Below are 16,163 nucleotides of genomic sequence, written 5' to 3' on the forward strand. Positions count from 1 at the left end.
TCCCTGTCTCTAGTGCTCGGTTATTCAGCAGTCCAGGATGCTGCTCATATACTTTAATCAGAGTGGAAATAGTTGCCGAGTCTTTCCAGTACAGCTTCTGTGCCTCTTCCGTGAACTCATTCTCTAAAGCAGCCCTTCGGTATTGGTTTGTAGCTGAGAGTTTCCTCTGCAGCAAGGGAAAGTTTCATCAGGCCTTCTCTAAATATTGCTGAAATAATGCGTAGAAGCATAAGGTGAGATCTTTTGTTATCTTTGTGTTGTGAGTCTTGGGATTGCTACAGGAAGGTCTTACATAGATGTGAGCTTCTAGGTGGCTAGTGAGAGGCATTTTGAGCCAGGAGGCAGAAAAAGGTAAGTGTCCTGATACCGAGTGCTTTGGGGCTCTTTTTCCTCTAAGGAAGAGACCTTCCCTCTAGATCTGCTTTCTCTGAGAGTTTCCCAAAGTAGGGAGTTCTTCTAATAAAATGGTCTTGCAGTCATCTACAAATACAGAGTTTGATGCCAGTAGAAAATCTGGCGTGGTGATTTTGATGTTGGGATAGCAATGATATGAATATTTGAGGCTGCAATGATTCCCTGTTCATGTCTCTTAGACTTTCTAATTAGGTCTTGACATCTGTGGAGTGTAAGCTCTGTGCTGTAGGAGCTGATTCCTGCATGGCAGACCATGCATGGTGTTTTCCCAGCCCAAAGGAAATGTTTCTAGTGGAATTTTTATGATAGTGCCTGGGGCCTGCATTAGAGAATAAAAGGTGGTTATTCTAAAACCTTCTCTGAATTAAACTTTGCAGGATCCTTTTGGGATGATACACAGAATCAGTGTAGCCGTATCTCTCTTTCTCCAAAAATTAGGCTTCTACCCCTACAGACACAGGGTTAAGACTGGCTGGAGGCGAGGGTGAGACTATGCCAGTTCAAAGGGAGAATCTTCCTCTAGTATTTTTCCTTAAATTCAAAACCCCCTTGCCTGTCTGCTCCCTAAAGTCCTCTGCATCTTCCCTTTTTCCTGCAGGCTGTACAGTAGCACATGCTTTAAGACGTGTTGGAAAGTGTAACTTCAGTAGTACTGGCAAGTACTGAACTTAATAGGAGCAAACAACTTGTATCATTGATGTCATTAGCTCTTGCTTTGAGTTCATTTAAAGCTTCTGCCATGTGGTATTTGTGTGCAGAATAGTTGTCATACGGGGTGCGTAAGTGGTTTTGCAAGCTTTGGAGTGCGGTCACAATGTGGATCTGTCCATCCTGTGTGGAGTAAAGCATCAGGAATAAGGCAGTAAACCTTATTTTAATTAGTGTCCAGGTCAGATCAGGTGTTTTTCAGGCTGGGTACTAATGTTTTTGTTGTGGCAATAATATGGAAGTGACTTGGACCAATGATCCCTTGTAATCAAAAGTCTGTCCCATGGTGCTGTATGTTTTTATATGGTATCAGTTCCCCAGAGTGAGTTATTTGGCCAAAATATGAAACTGTCCTCTGCATGGGGAATTTTGTGCTTCCAGTGGTGTTTGTGAAGCTGGTGCTTTATGTGTATCTGGGTGCCAGCAGCCTTGTGCTGGTTGCTCTTTCAGGAAACAGTTTATCACATCGTGGAATACAATTTTCTTTGAGTATCAGTGTGGTGGGCCTTTGGAGGGGTAAGTAGTTTGATCTGCTGAGAGTAACAGTTGCTGAGAATAAATACAGATCTCCTTCAGAAACATGTAGAGGAAGCTAAGGTAACCTGTTGTAATAGTACTGAGTGCAAAACCCCATGAACCCCTGGTAGTAAACTGTTTGTAAGAAAAGTGTAAGAATACAGCTTTATAGCATCATGAAAACCTTGTAATCGAAGCTAGGATGAGAGGGCTTCATTTGCTACTGGCAAGGATGTAAAATTGTATATTGTGGACTTAAAGCATTGAGAAGGCAGTGCTGTTCCCCTGTGTGGTAATGGTGATAAGCCGGGATAAAAGTTGTGTGTGATTCTGTCTGCTGAACGTGGCAGAGTGAAGTACTCTGTGATTACCATGGCTAATTTAGGCGTGAGAAGGTTTGCTTAAAAGCCTCGTTCAGAGGCGAATGAGCTTCTGGAGTCTAGCAGCAGTGCTCCAGACCTGTGATGTGGTTCAGTCACCACCCTCCCCTCAAACCATTGTCCCAGCGCTGGTACCAGACCCTCCTCTTCCTTCTCCCTGCCACTGGGTCTGAGCTGATATGCCAAAGCCTGCCATGCTCCTGAAATGTCCTAGTTGTTGGGTCAAGTGGAAATGGTGCAAGTGCTGCTTGCCTCCGCCTCCTGCTTTCCCCCTGCCCCAGCAGCGGCTGCAGCAGTTTGGAGCCAGGACCTGCTGGGACAGGTAGAGCTGTGCATCGCTTGCTGGCGCTTCGGTGACTTTTGATCTGCAAACTGGATGTGGCTCTGTGAGCTCAGCCTGGTCTGGCAGGCGACTGTGCCTGGCCTGTGGCTGTCCCAGGGGAGAGGGGTTGTGGTAGTGTCCTGCCGTCACAGGAAGAAGCTGTTTCCTGCAGACCTCCGTGTGCATCCTGGTGCTGTGCACTTTGCTCTGGTGTGACCCAGCTCAGCAGCCTCCAGCCTTTTTCTTTTCTCTGAATTGCAGACTCCTAAAGCTTCCCCTGGTGGTGCATAACTTGGTATAGCGAACTTAATCCTGCTGACTTCAGGTAAGCCTTTTTGCACCTTTTATGGATTTCTTAGAGTCTGTTCACGTGCTGGTTGAAAAGCATTGCCTTGATAGGATGCTTCGGGAGATCATTTGAGGCAACTTCTCCCCTGCTCCGTAAAGAAAAGCAGAGAACAGAGGAGTCAGTGAGATTTAGGGTTTGATTTTTCATGAAGTTAAGATGAAAATGAGGTAGTGCAAATAGGGGCTTTTTCTGCCCTCTGCCCTTGGGGCCTTGGCTGTGCATACCTGTGTTCTGTGATGGGCTGGTCAGCTCAGATCCTGCTGGAAAAGCAGTCTACCACCAGCATGAGGGAGATCCCAGAGAGCAAGGCTGGGTGCAGAGTTCTTCTCTGTGAGTGTCTTTTGGACTAGTATAGTATGCTGCTTGGGTCACTCCAGCTGAGAGCCTGAGAAAGAGTGCTTCACACGCTGAAGTCCTATTTTCTGGTCATATATGGGAATTCAGGCTAGCTAAGCTGACTCCCTATGCAAGTGTTTAGGGGTGGAATTCTTCTTTAAGCAGTGACTTAGATGATGTTTCTTAGCAAATTCTGCACAGCTGACTCTAAGCCCTGTTTGGGACCAGCAGTCGTAAGCTGTGCCAACTGGAAAAGGTCAGCCGAAGCTAGGAGCTGCCTGGGCACACATAGGTGTCTAGTTTGGAGGGAGGAAGAGTCACCCTCAGTGTCAGCAGAAGCAGAAGGCTTGGCTCTGCAGCCTGAACTGGTCCAGGAGCAGACACCTTTAACTTCCCAGTGTGGCAGTGTCTGCTCTGGTTCAGGGCAGACCCAGGCATGTACAGAAACTTGTAAGCTTGAGGGTCTGCATCTCAAAAGAGCAGAAAAGCTGTCTGCTCCCCGCTGGGAGCGGAGGAAGAGTCTTGATGGGAAACTTGGTGATGCAAATGTACTCTAAGGAGACAGGCTTGAGGATCAGCTGGAGTAACTGAAGTGGCCAGTGTTCTCCTGCTTGGGCTTTGTGGTAGCAGCCAGCTGAGCTGATTTGCAAAGCACTTTCAAAGGCAAACTGTCGTCCTATTTACCTCACCTCTCCTCAATGGAGAGGAATTACCTGTGTCAGCAGAGCTGGGAAGTTATTTTTTCTATTTGAGGCTTGGTTGGGAGGAGTATACATTTGAACTCTTCTGGGTGTAACTAGTTAAAGATCCTTCTGGAGCAGAAACAAGGCAAAACATTGCAGCTCCCCATCTGGGTGATGATCCTGAACGGAAGCACAGCCCTTTGGGGAAAATGGTGCTACATCAATAGCTGATGCTGCCGAGCAGACTGCATAATGCTCCAGGTTTTTATCTTAGGCTGGTCTCCTGGACTCAAACAAGTTGGCGATGCGGAGGCTGTTCGTGCAGGAAAGAGGTCTTGCAGCAGCATCTCGTTCCATTTGCTGTTGGCAGACTTTAGAGCAGTGTCTTGCATAGAAAAGTCACATGAGAAAAGCATTTAATGTATTTTTAGATGTCTTTTAAAGTGGCTTAGTGGCTGAAAAGAAACCTGCGTCAGGTCACTCGCCTGCTTGCTGCAGTTTGCCCAGAAGTGCTCGAGCTGACTATTAATGTGGAATAGATCCAGTCAGAGACTTCTGCTGTAAGGGAATTGTGCTGCCTGCTACCAGGATGCAGCTGGCTGTGGGAGATGGCCCTTGCTGTCAGTATGTGCTGCTTAGATGCTGGTTAGGACAATAGTGGGAAATGAATGTCCAGCTGAAACCAGTTTAATTTCTTTTTCTCCTTATCTTTTGGAATTGTTTGGGTTTTCTTTGGTGACTTAGTGTAGTGCTCTTGCGTGGCACAGTTTTTTACAGGGTCCAGATTTGGCATGCTCAGCCTCTTGGTTGGTTTGAGCTGGTGCTGCTGGCAGGGGGTGTCCTGCCTTTCCTTCTCACTGCTGTAAGGGAAAAGAGAAGTCATCTTGCAGACCCCACATCTAGCTGGGAAGCCAAACCAGATGGAAACTGCCCTCTTGTTTGTCTCTTGCTGGGTTTCTTTAATGTGTGTCAGCTACCCCATCCACTTCTCTGTGCAGCTGTAATGCTAGTACCAGCACAAAGGGAAGAGAGAAGAGGGATGGGAGAGGTGGAAATGCTTCCTCTGAAAGTAACACCATCTTAAAATGACCGTGAAGCTGGCTGTGATGCTGCTGTGGGTCTTCAAGCAGGCCAGGGCATATCTGCTCTGTGAGGAAGAGTCAGGGAGAAGGTTCAGCCATTCCTTTCTCTACAAAATGTTGAGTTTCCAAGTCTCTGCCAATGTGGAAGAGTTGTGCTGCTTAAGGGCCCCATGTTGCGTGATCTCTTGAGATCTTTGTGAGCCATTGAATAGGAGGAAGAGTGCACCGGGGTAGGAAGGAAGCATGATGCAGTGCATTGCCTTGCGTCTGGGACAGGAGTATCGCTGTAATGCATGCACAGGGGGGTGGAAGTACGAGCTGGAATCCTGGGCTGCGCATATGGGGGGAGTTTGTTGGTGTGTCAGTTATTTGGTGCCTCTTTAGTTGCTGGGCTGTTATACTAGTGCCTACCAGATAAGAAGAAGATTTATTTCTAGGAGTCCTGCCTTTTCAGAATAAGCTAAAAGAATGGGAAGTGCTGGCAGGTGAGGAGAGCAGGGGACTTGAGAGAAGCCTCCTTTAAGAGCAGCAGTATTTATGTAACAGCTAACACAAAATATTAAAGTAAATAAGACAAGCTGTGATTTTTACCTTGAAGCATCTGGTGAGGTGACTTTTCAGTGAGAGTGTGTAGGCAGGTGGGACAAGAAAGCTGGAAAGTTCCAGATCACTAGCCTGGTTCTCTGAAAGGATTTTGACTATAAATGATGAAAGCGTGCATATAACCAGAGCAGGAGGAAGAAGCCAGACAGAGTGAAACCTGGAAATGGTTCACTTTTTTCACATTTATTTACTAGGGTAATTAATAATGGGAAGAAGTAGCTGGGAGGAGACTGGCTTTCCCATCTCTTGAAGCCTTTGACTCAAGACAGTGTGCAAGATTGACTTCAAGAGGTGGGAAACTTCAAGGACCTGTGTGACAGATCTCGCTATGTGCTGGCCTTCAGCATGAAGTGGGCATGTTTAAGAACATAATCTAAAATACAAACACTGAGCTTTTCTATACAACCAGTTAAACAAAATGAGTATTTAGCAAGCAAATTTGTTTTTCTTGTCCCTGTCACTTAAAATGAGTGTGGCTGTGGTAAGAGCTCTTCTGAGATGTCGCTGTGTCTCTCCCAAAGCCCCAAATCACTACTTAATTTATGCTGCCTCAATTTGAGCCCAGGTTTCTGGAGATGAATTTTAATGGTGAATGCAGAGCCAGCACTGGAGCATGGTGTTTGTCGGTGGGTATGCTGGCGAAGGTGGTCTCTAGGGGTGCTACTAAACTGGTGCCTGCCATGTGTTCTCTGGGGCGGGTTAAAGCCTGGTGCATGCTCCTGGGCTGTGGTGAGGCAGGAGAGCGGCAGCAGATGGACGGCTGCATGTGCCGCTGTCAGGAGTGCCTTGTAGGGAGATGTGCCGGCTGCCAGCCATTTCTGGGAAGGCTCCTGGGGCTGGTGGCTCCTGTGAGCTTTGCCCACGGGGCTGGGGATGTGTGTGCCTGGCGTGCTCCCCTGGGTGCCTTTTAGTGCATGTATAAATACCAGCAGGTTTCAGATGCATTGCAGATTCCCTCTGGTCCTTTTTTAAGCCCACGTCATAAATAGGTTGGTGCTTGCTTGTGGGTCCCAGTGATCTGTCATTAGAAATGATGTAATGATTAAACTCAGCTTTGTGATGGCTTTCCTGCAGTGTTGCTCTCCTAGGTCTTGTTTTTCTGTTCTCTTCAGGCCTGAGCATCGCAGGTGCCAGGCAAGATGCATTTAGGCCCTGGAAAACAGTTAATTTAGCAGAACTTGCTATTAAGCAACATTTCTCACAGGGAGCCACACCAGCCGCAGTCTCTCTTCTCTATTTGATGCAGACGCTGATTGTGCTCACTCTGCTTCCCGGGGAGCCCGTCCCAGCTACAGCACAGTGTTGCACTAGATTGTACAGTTAATGCTCTTTGGAATAAGTGTCATTTAAAAAGTAGCCAGCCAAGAAAGAGCACAAGATGTAATTCCAGTAGAGTTCAGGGTTTTTTTCAGGTTTTGGGTTGTTGGGGTTTTTTTGGTTGTTTGTTTTGTTGGTGGGTTTTTTTTTCAGGACAGTAGTTTCTATTAAAGGGAATTGGTAGTGCCTGACCTTTAGCCATGGGTGGGAGATGAGCTTTGAGGGTGCATCCCTTCACTGTGGGGCTGAGGTGGGTTTCTGAACTCCTCCAAACAGTGCAAAGCTCAAATCAAGACATTGCTTGCATGTCTGGTGTTTTTATAGTTAACCTGTGAAGCTTTTGTGTACGAAGCAGAGGTCCTGGGAAGGGATGAGAAACAAGCTATTTTTACTCCATCACAAATAGGGCTTGGCATGTTTATTTTAGACTCTGGTGCTGCTCAGGCCAGTGTAGGGTTTTTTTATAGTCTTCTACTGTTACTAACAGATTAAAAAATAAAGTTGAACTCTGGAAATCACAGGAAAACAGGGTGCCCTGATGTACTTGGATCACTCCGAGGAAGCTGCAGGGAGGAGCTGGTGGTGTTGCCTGTGCTGTGCAGCATGCAGGTCTTGAGGTCCCCTGCATATCAAAGAAGTCTTTGAGCCACCAGCTGACAATGGACTACATGCCCTTCTATTGCATAAACTGCCCTGCAGAGAAACAGTTGCCTTGGTGGGTGTCCTAACCGGATTTTAAAAAAGTTCCCAGCTGAAAAACTTGAGGAGCTCTGGGTAGCAAGAGCAGAGCTTGGCCATTAGGTAGAGCGATGCTGCAGCAGGTCGTTTGCTGCTTCCTGCTCCAGAGAAGATTAGAGTTGCCAGGTCACCAGCATAGCTTTGATTCTTTTTTTTTTTTTTTTTCTGCAGAGAAGTTCACCAGGCAGCAGGAGGTGAAATTAATGAGACTGGCTCGTTTTTCTCCTGCCACCAGAGTCTGAAAGAGGGAGGATTTAGGTCAGTGCTGCTCAAAGAGTGGGAGGACCTGAGATGGGTCCTGTCCTCAGCCCTGTGTGGCCAGCTCTCTGGCCTGGCTGACGTGTGGTTGAGAAGTGTCCCTTTAATTGCATGTGTGCTTTATGCAAGCACTTCAAACTTTTAAGCTCTTTACTATTATTATTTTAAGTTATTAAAAGTGAAGTCAATGGTGTGTTCACACCATGGTGGTGGCGTGCACAGTTTTCAGTGGTGGGTCGCAGCCTTTGCATGTCAGGCATTGTACAAATGTGTAACACAAGCAGCCCAGATTGCTCCTGCCCACGCAGGCTTAACCAAGCTCCTTTGCTTAACCAAGATACCTAGACAGCAGCTAGCCCAGGCTTCAAGGCTGGGAGATCCCAGCTGAGCCCTGGTCTGATCCAGCCCCATTGGGGTGCAGGCTGGTCTGAGAGACTGTGGTGTTTATTATGAAGCAGTACTCTACTGAGAAGCTAGTTGAGTTATTGACTATTTAATTGATTCGCTAATAAACACCACTGATACTAATTTACAGTTAGAGCATTTTGCACACTTACAACTCTAGTAATTGTTACTGCTAAATCTGACAAATGCTGCTGAATTGCAAATCTGTCACCCTTCCCTCCCATGCCACTTCGCATTAGGGTGCGAGTCTGTCCTAGTTTGTCCTCCCAGGCAGCTCTTTTGGACACAGACTGGGTGGTGAGTCCAGCATATTGTCCAGGGAGGTTCCCAGGCATGCCGGGGGGTTTCAGCCTGCACATTGGGGTCCTGGCTGTCCCTAGGTGCCCCTGCTCCTACCACAGGAAGACTGACCCTTCCTTTGTTCTTTACATTATACCTTATTCTCTGCTTTTTTCTCTGTTTCAGGCCCCATCTCTTCATTGCCCTGCCCCTCCCTTTCTCTGCACAGACTCCCAGATAACAGCCCCTTATTATTTTTTGTTCATCGGTTTCAACTCTGCTACATTCATACCCAAATCTGGCATTCCCGTTACTTGGGCAGTCTCAGCCGTGTATGGCTGTATCGCTGCCATGCTCAGCTTGGTACAGGTGGCCTTGCACATCCCCGCACCCCACAGCTACCCTACAATCGTGGTGCATGTTGGGTGCCCTACACCTAAGACAAATGTCACTAAGACAAGTCACTCCACTTTAGCCTTGGTTTCTCCGCCTGCATCCAGTTAAACAGTTTTTTAGTGCAAAAAAGGGAACGTGTTTCACAGTTTTTAGGTTTGCCCAGCATCCTTACTGTGGAGTTGTTGGAACCGCTGCTGTGGCTCCCTGCAGAGGTCCCAGCTAGCCATGGCCAGCAGTGTTCCACCAGGACCTCCTGCTTGCAGCTGCCTCTGAAGAATTTACAGCCTAAGCTGTAAGGATGAGAAAGGAGATAGAGGGGTCATCTAGCCCTGTTCCTTCTGAGTGATCATGATCATGGAGCTTCTCTAACCTGCTTTAGCTGATAACTCATGAGGAACGCTGGGCAGGCAGCTACCTGCCCCACGCACCTGCCCCAGCAGGCATGCCTTTTCCTTATCTCCCCGGCAGGGCGAGCAGGGAGAAATGTGGTACCTTGGGGGTGTTCTCCCCCTTTCAGCAGCACCCAAGCGCTTGAAGAGCAGGAGGCTTTGTGGTGAGGGCTGGTGTTTCAGCTTGGTTGTTATCTGTTCAGTTGACTTAAATCTGGCTCTCAAAAATAGGTAAGGCAACCAGGCTTGGAGTGTCTGGTCTGTTCTCTAAAGAAAACACATGCTTGGCCACAGCTGTGTGTTTTTTGGATTAAGCAGGCCTGGATTTATTTGCAAATATTAATATGTGTGTACTGTAAAGCAGTGGTGGAAATCTATATTCTGAAGGTTAAGCTGCATTTTGTCGGTACCTCTGGTGCACAGGAACCTGTATCCCTGATAGGATGGGAGCTTGGAGTGGGAGAGCAACCAGGAGAGCTGGAGTGGAGGATCTGCCCTTAGCCATACCCTTCTATTTGCTAGTGCTTTGGACCTTCCAAAACCACGACTGCAGTGTCTGGGTTTTCCCTTTTTGCCTGTCAGGCGAGAGGGTTAGATATCACTGAATGCAGCGTGCTTGGCTTGAGGTGTGTGGGTCTAGACCTATTTGCAGGGAGGATACGCAGGTCTGCATGCAGGATGGTCTGTTTTTCCTCTGCACACTGCTTTGCTGTGCCTTCAGAGGAGAAGGGCCTTTGCGGAGCTTTGGCACGTCTGTGGTGTAGTTGGTTTGTTACGTGCAGTACTTGCGTCCTGGCAGCCTTGTGCACTGCTCAAACGGAGCTCCCAGAAATCGCTGCCAGTTGTATGTACTGTGGCTTTGTCAATGACAAAAATACCTAGTTCTGGAGAGAGTTACTTTGCATGCAGAATTACGGCTTTATTTTCTTTTGCTTATTGTGTGGAAAAAAAGAAGAAAAACATGGATTTGAAAATAAAACCGTTGTTGGTTTGTGAATAAAGATGTGTTAATTTACAGGGCTTGATGTGTTGGTAGACACCTAATGTTATAACACAAAATAAATACCTTTTTGTAGAAAAGCACCTGAAAAAAACCCCAAAGATGATCCTATGTTATGCCTGAACTAACACAGCACAGTTTTAAAAATTGGTAGCAAATTGGCTGATATCACGCAGGTCTAAAATCTGAAGCATTGCACTGCACTTCACTAATAAGTTTTGAAATGAAGTGACTTAAAAATACTTATTTATAGAAAACATTCACAGGGACTGGAATGCAACGATACTAATGCTTAAAATATCCCTGGAAGAGTTGTATGGCTGGTCAGTGTTTGTTTCCCAAACTCTTATTTTCAATTCTTCCAAACGTTTCTGTGGGTCTTTCAGACAGCTTTTCCCTGGGGTGCTGGGAGAGCTCCACACCAAGCCCCCAGCAGGGGAAACCCATTGCTCTTGCCTGGCAGCCCTGGAGCAAGGGGCTAGGGGGGCTGCCTGGGGGGCTGCAAGCCCCTTCCCCAGCTGGTGTGGGAGACCCTTACGATGGGACAGGTGCAGCTGTGGACTTGGGGGTTAGCAGAGGAATTCAGCCCTTTGGCCAGATGACTGACTCACTCCTTTCCTGGGACGGGCCAGTCTGTCCCTGGTGAAATGGCCCTTCCCAGTGTCCTCGCTGCCAAGGGCTCTCCTCCCAAGGCTGGCGTGACCATGGGGAGTGAGCATCCCCCCACACACACCAGTCCTCCTTGTGCACCCTAAGTAATGTGCTTTATTTCTTTTCTTTCCCATGGTCGCTGCACTTGTTTGCACCTGCTTGTCCAATCCTCCTGGTTTCCTCAAAGCTGGGAACCTGTGGGGTGCATTTTTAGCAACAGAATATCCCTAATGGGCAACTCTTACCTCTTAAATAATCCTCTCGAGGAAGAGGAAGCCAGAAGGGTTGGGGGAGAGTGTTTATAACTATCTCATCGCTTGCAGCTTCCAGACCTGGAAGGAGTTGAAATCAACATGTTTGTCACTCCCACAGAATAAACAGCCTCGCGAGGACTTCGGCAAGCGGAGCCATGGCTGTCTTTCTGAGGCTGTTGTATAGTTTTGCTTTCTGGGGCAAAGGCTACTTAGACATCTGGATTGCATTGGGGATTTTAGGGGAAACATAAATTATTAGTTCGCTGTGAATGGAGAATGACTTTGATTGCTTCTTGAGCGTGCTTTCACCAGCTCACTACTGCATGGGCTAAATCCCTGTTCTCCTGCTTTGGAAGGAGAAACCGCAACTGCGGAGGCTGTTTGCTGTGTCCTGGGAACAGGGGCCTGGGCAGACCTTTCCCGACCTTCTGGTGCATTGAGAAAACATGCTCATTTTATGGGCAGTTAATTTATAGAAAGTTCCTGTTTAAATTTCCTCCCAAGAGCTGTAAAACCAGAGGACAGCTGCACCCATTAGCCAGCTAATCAAATGCTGCTCACACCTGGCTTGCCCTCCCCTTACCCTGGCTGCTGCTAACTTTCAGGTCCTTCGTAAGAGCAAGTGTGGCAGCTTTGGGAAATACCCTGAAAAACTGCGCTGGAGGCTGCTCTGCAAAGGGGGTGGCTGGCCAGTGCTCGTGGCTTTGGGATGCCCTGTTTGCCGAGGCCACAGCTCATGGGGCTGGTCTCCTCCCCAGGAGCGTCTGGGTTAAGTCGGGTTTTGTATTTCGTTCACTCTGGCTTATAAAGGCACCACTACGCTGTCTGCCTTAAGGAGTGGTACTGCCTGTCGATGGAAATAACCACCGCAGTCTGAAATAAAAACCTGGTTTGCATTTTGCTTCTCTTCCAGGCATGGGGAAAGCTGTATTTATTTCCTGCTGCCTTCTCCCTCCTTCCCCAAAGACTGCAAATAAGCAAAAACTCATAGGCTTGTTTGCAGTTGTGTGTGTTTATCTTTCAGTGAAAGGAAATTACTTTTAGATGGGTGCTGGGCACCCAAACTCCAGTAACCCTGCTTTGCCTTGGCTCCCTGCGGCAACCAGGCTGATAGGATTTCAGTACGGGTATGCGCTCTAATAAATTTGATCCTAATGGGTAATTTTGATCGAATTTGACAGAGAGGTTGGGATCTTAAAGACACCAGGCTCTTGAGAGCTCCTCAGAGCTGCTTTTTCCTCTTCTGACAACAAGAGGCTCCCCCTCTGCTTCAAGACTTTATTATATTTTACTGGTGTATTTTCTTTCACCTTCTTGCCTTGTTAAAACTAACTTGAAGAAAAGGAGGAACTTCCAGCCCATGTCCAGGGCTGAAACCCAGAACTAACTACTGCTCTTTCACTCCCAGAGCTATCTGTTGCTGCTCTGAACAGCTGTCCTGCCCGGTCTCCTGGCTGTCCATGCTGATCAGCCTTCCGCTGCGGGGAAGGCAGCAAAGCCTTAGCCCTTTTGGGGAGGGTGGCATGTTTTCGCCTGTATCTCTCTTTTATTCTAGGGGGTGGTTGACCGGTGCAGAAAATTACTTTGGCCTGGAGGCTGCAGAGACTTTTCTGGAGCCTCCTGCTTTACCTGCCAGGAATTTAACAGATGTATGATGGCAGGAATTAGTAAAGGGGAACGCTTAACTCATTACAAGTTTCTGAACCTGGGAGGGCACCTGGAATAAACCCCCTTCAGCCGGTTCCCCGATGTGATCCAAGAAAACTCTCTGGCATGCTCAGGGCCTGAAATCTCTTCATTTTGCTTAAGCTCGTGCCTGTTTCCCTTTCTCCTCTGCAGCAGTTGATAAGCAGCCGGTCCCTTCTTGGGGAGAAAATGCTGCAGAAAGAAATGCCAGGAATGTGAACAGCAGGTGGGGACTGGCAGATGTACTTATCAATCACGACAGGCTGACGAGTGGTTTATTCCTCTGAAGAGCTACTGTTTGCCTCTGCCTTGGTTTGCGCGTGTCCTCTCCAACCCCCTCCAGCCTTTACTGGAGTTCAAGATAAGAGCAGGGCAGTTTTCCCATTTTTTCTGGGGCATGGCACGCTCAGCTCCGTGCAGGACTCCCTGCTCCAGGAGGCCAGAAGAAGGGGGAGGTAGAGGCAGACCCTCTGGATCATGCTGGAAGGGTCATAGCAGCATACATAGTGAATAACATGGTATATCTTGGGTATGGGCTTTGGGAAATCTTGCTTCTATGTTGCCCAAGTGGAAGGCAGACTGGATTAGTTAATTGAATTTGCTGCACTGTTGCTTTTCAAAACATGACTTGGTGTCTCAGAGGAGTCTGGAGTTACTTCTATGGACAAAACCCACAGGATTTTTTTTAAGGTGGTGATATTTGAGATCACCTGCATTCACAAGTGAGAAGACTGCAGCTCTGGATTGCAGACCTGCACCTGTAGAAAGGGGAGCAGGACCCTCTGGTCATGGGAGGGGGTGGGTCTGAAGGGATTTGGCCATGGTGTGAGTAGTACTTCTTGAACTTGTTTTTTTGCTGTGGCTGTACCAGATTTTTTTTTGAGCACCTTGCATTTCATATGGAGATGTTGTTTTGTAGCAGGACAACCTGATTTACATGAAATAACAGGCTGAATGGTGAAAAGCCTTTATCTGTTGATCTCTAAGCAGCTTTCCCGGGTGTGTTGACAGTGTATGTTACAAGCAGAGCAAACCTGCTGTCACAAATGACATTATAGATGTTTTTCCCAGCCCCTTGTCTTTCCTTCTGGCTGATGTGCTTGTGTCAGAGTATGTTATCCCAGTGCTTTGGATCCACTCCAGTTCTGCATGCTGGTCCTTGCAAAACCCAGAGTAAGGAATAGACACATAGGTGATGTGATTAGACCTCTCCTTCAATGACTTGTGGTCTCTTTTGCTAGGCTAGCTACTTCAGCTGGTCTGGGTAATGCTGTTTGCAGTGCTTCAGGACACCCATCTCCAGTCTGTGATTTGCCTTCACAGGGACACTGCTGATGGTAGGTAGTTGATATATTTAAAAAAATATGAAGGCACATCTGCCCTGAGTCCTCTTAGTAGTTTTTCTTCAGGTTGTTTCTTGGTTTTGTGGAAGAAAGAAAAAGCTTTCCCAAGGAAGAAAAGCAGGAAGAGTGAGGGAGCAGGCAGTAAAGATCTTGGGAATGTGACTTTTTGCAGCAGCAAAATGTTATTTTCAAACTCTGCTCAGGCAGCACCACCTTGCCTAAACAGGGCTTGTATTTGGGAGGTGCTTCCTTCAGGTTTTGAAGTAGTTTAGATTCTGGAGCCAAGGCAGCGATTTAAGCAGTGATGCTAATCACAGAGCTATTTGCATTGCTACCTGACTGCATTCTGCGGAGCAGCAGCACCTCGCCTATGGACTGGTTGGAGGCCAGCATCCTGCCTGCTCCCTGCCGCTCCGCTGCCGAGCGTGCAGCTCCGCAGTCCTGCCCAGCTCCCGACTGGAAGTGGGTCAGCCGGTGAGTAATGTTCCCGTGGAGCTGCCTTCGAGGGGAATTACCAAGCAGAGGCTGGGACGGAGCAGGGCGTAGCGGCAGTAACAGGGAGCATGCACATCCAGATGCTGTAAGCCCCTTAGCACGTTCTCAAGAAGTTGCCTCCCAGCTGAAGTGATTTGGCTGGAGTTCCCTCTTGCATGTCTTCCCTGAATTAATTCCCATTTGGGGTGGATTCTGCCTAAAACGTTGGGTGTGGGATAGCCTGCTTTAGCTGCTGTAGCAATTTTTTCCTCTGCAGGCCTGCGTGGAAGAGCCGTGATTGTCTCAGTGACGGTTTCGGTGACACCAGTCACACCAGCTGCTGCAGAGACTGATGGTGGAGTTGCATTTAACTCTTGAACTTAATTGCTCGCACTGGAATTTCCTACTGTGTCCCTGTGTCCTTTGTTTCAGGTTTTCAGCAAAAGCAGTTCAGCCATTTCCAAGAGTTAAAGGATTAAAAAAAAAAAAAAAAAAAAAAAAGCTTTAGGTTGTCAATATTTAAAAAACCAAACAGAACCTAACTGCTTGCCTTAAGGTACTTGGTCTGGCACAATGGCTGGAAGGTGGGCAGCACCCCCACCCCCCCCATCTGATTGCAAAGGATGTGCCATCTCCTCTCCCAGAAAAAATGCCCCATATCTCAAGTATCTGATCAGGCTACAGGCATCTGAAAGGCACCCGGTTCACCAGGGCTTTGTAGACTTGATCTGCCAAGTTAAGGTTTTCAAAGGTCCTGTCGGTCCAAGGCCTCCTCCAGCTGGGCCAGAGGGGGTGAATCATTGCCGGGGGGTGGAGGGAGGTGCTGCCATCCACCCCAGTGCTGGGAGCGGAATCCTGTCTCCCCTGGGCTGCTTGCTGACAGCCGGGGGTGGGTAAAGTGTTTGCCTGTCTCAAAGGGGTGAGAATGGGAGCGAACTGTGGTGCTTGCTGTGACCAGCTCATGGATGCTAACCTTAATTCTCAGGTATTCTGACTTTTTAAACTCATTATTTGCGACCTTGAGGTTTTAGGTATTGTCTGTGTTACCTAAAGCAACAACATATGCTGTCGAGAGAGGGGGTTTAGGCTCAGCCTACAGCACTGAGCAAAGCTTCTGGCTGGTAGAAGGTTTTGGAGGATAAATGAGTGGCAGTCTGGCTGTGTTGCCCTGCGGTGAGAGGGACCGCTGTTGTCCCTGAAAGCTGTTTTTCCTGTTTTTTGTGGAAGGTGCTTCAGTTCTGTAACCTGGTTTTGTTTGCTCTGGGCTTTGCTGCAACAGGATAGCAGAGGCCTTTGGAGGACAATACTGGATTTAGGATTATATTTCGGAAGTCCCCAAACTGCACCATTCATGATCATTATAGTGTGCTTCTCGCTACAGCTGCCAAGCAGCTGTTGTAGCTGTTGTCATACATGACTTTGGGAAGTGCCAGGTACAAAACTGCCTGCAGAGTCTGGGCCTTTCCAGCAGGAAAGCTGAAGGCTCAGCGAAGCTGCTCTAGAGACCTTGTCTGAAATGCTTCCTTTGGGGAGGGTGGTGAATGAACCCTGGCTATCTGCTGCTTTAAAAACCACTAACT

At 47.8% G+C, this 16,163-nt stretch overlaps 1 protein-coding gene across 4 annotated transcripts in view; it reads left to right on the forward strand.

Annotated features, from left to right (window-relative positions):
* DAG1 (dystroglycan 1) overlaps nucleotides 1-16,163 on the forward strand; it is a 53,499-nt gene that overhangs the window by 5,942 nt on the left and 31,394 nt on the right. The window contains exon 2 of one of the 4 annotated variants that reach the window (XM_055707521.1): nucleotides 2,602-2,665. The exons of 2 other annotated variants lie outside the window; for them this stretch is intronic. The gene's annotated coding sequence lies outside the window, so the exon portion shown is untranslated. Of the gene's footprint in view, nucleotides 1-2,601; nucleotides 2,666-15,547; nucleotides 15,569-16,163 lie in introns of those variants that run through there. One more of the 4 variants, XM_055707526.1, reaches the window with a different exon arrangement.

The sequence above is a fragment of the Falco cherrug genome, chromosome 4, assembly GCF_023634085.1.
Source record: "Falco cherrug isolate bFalChe1 chromosome 4, bFalChe1.pri, whole genome shotgun sequence".
Lineage (NCBI taxonomy): Eukaryota > Metazoa > Chordata > Aves > Falconiformes > Falconidae > Falco > Falco cherrug.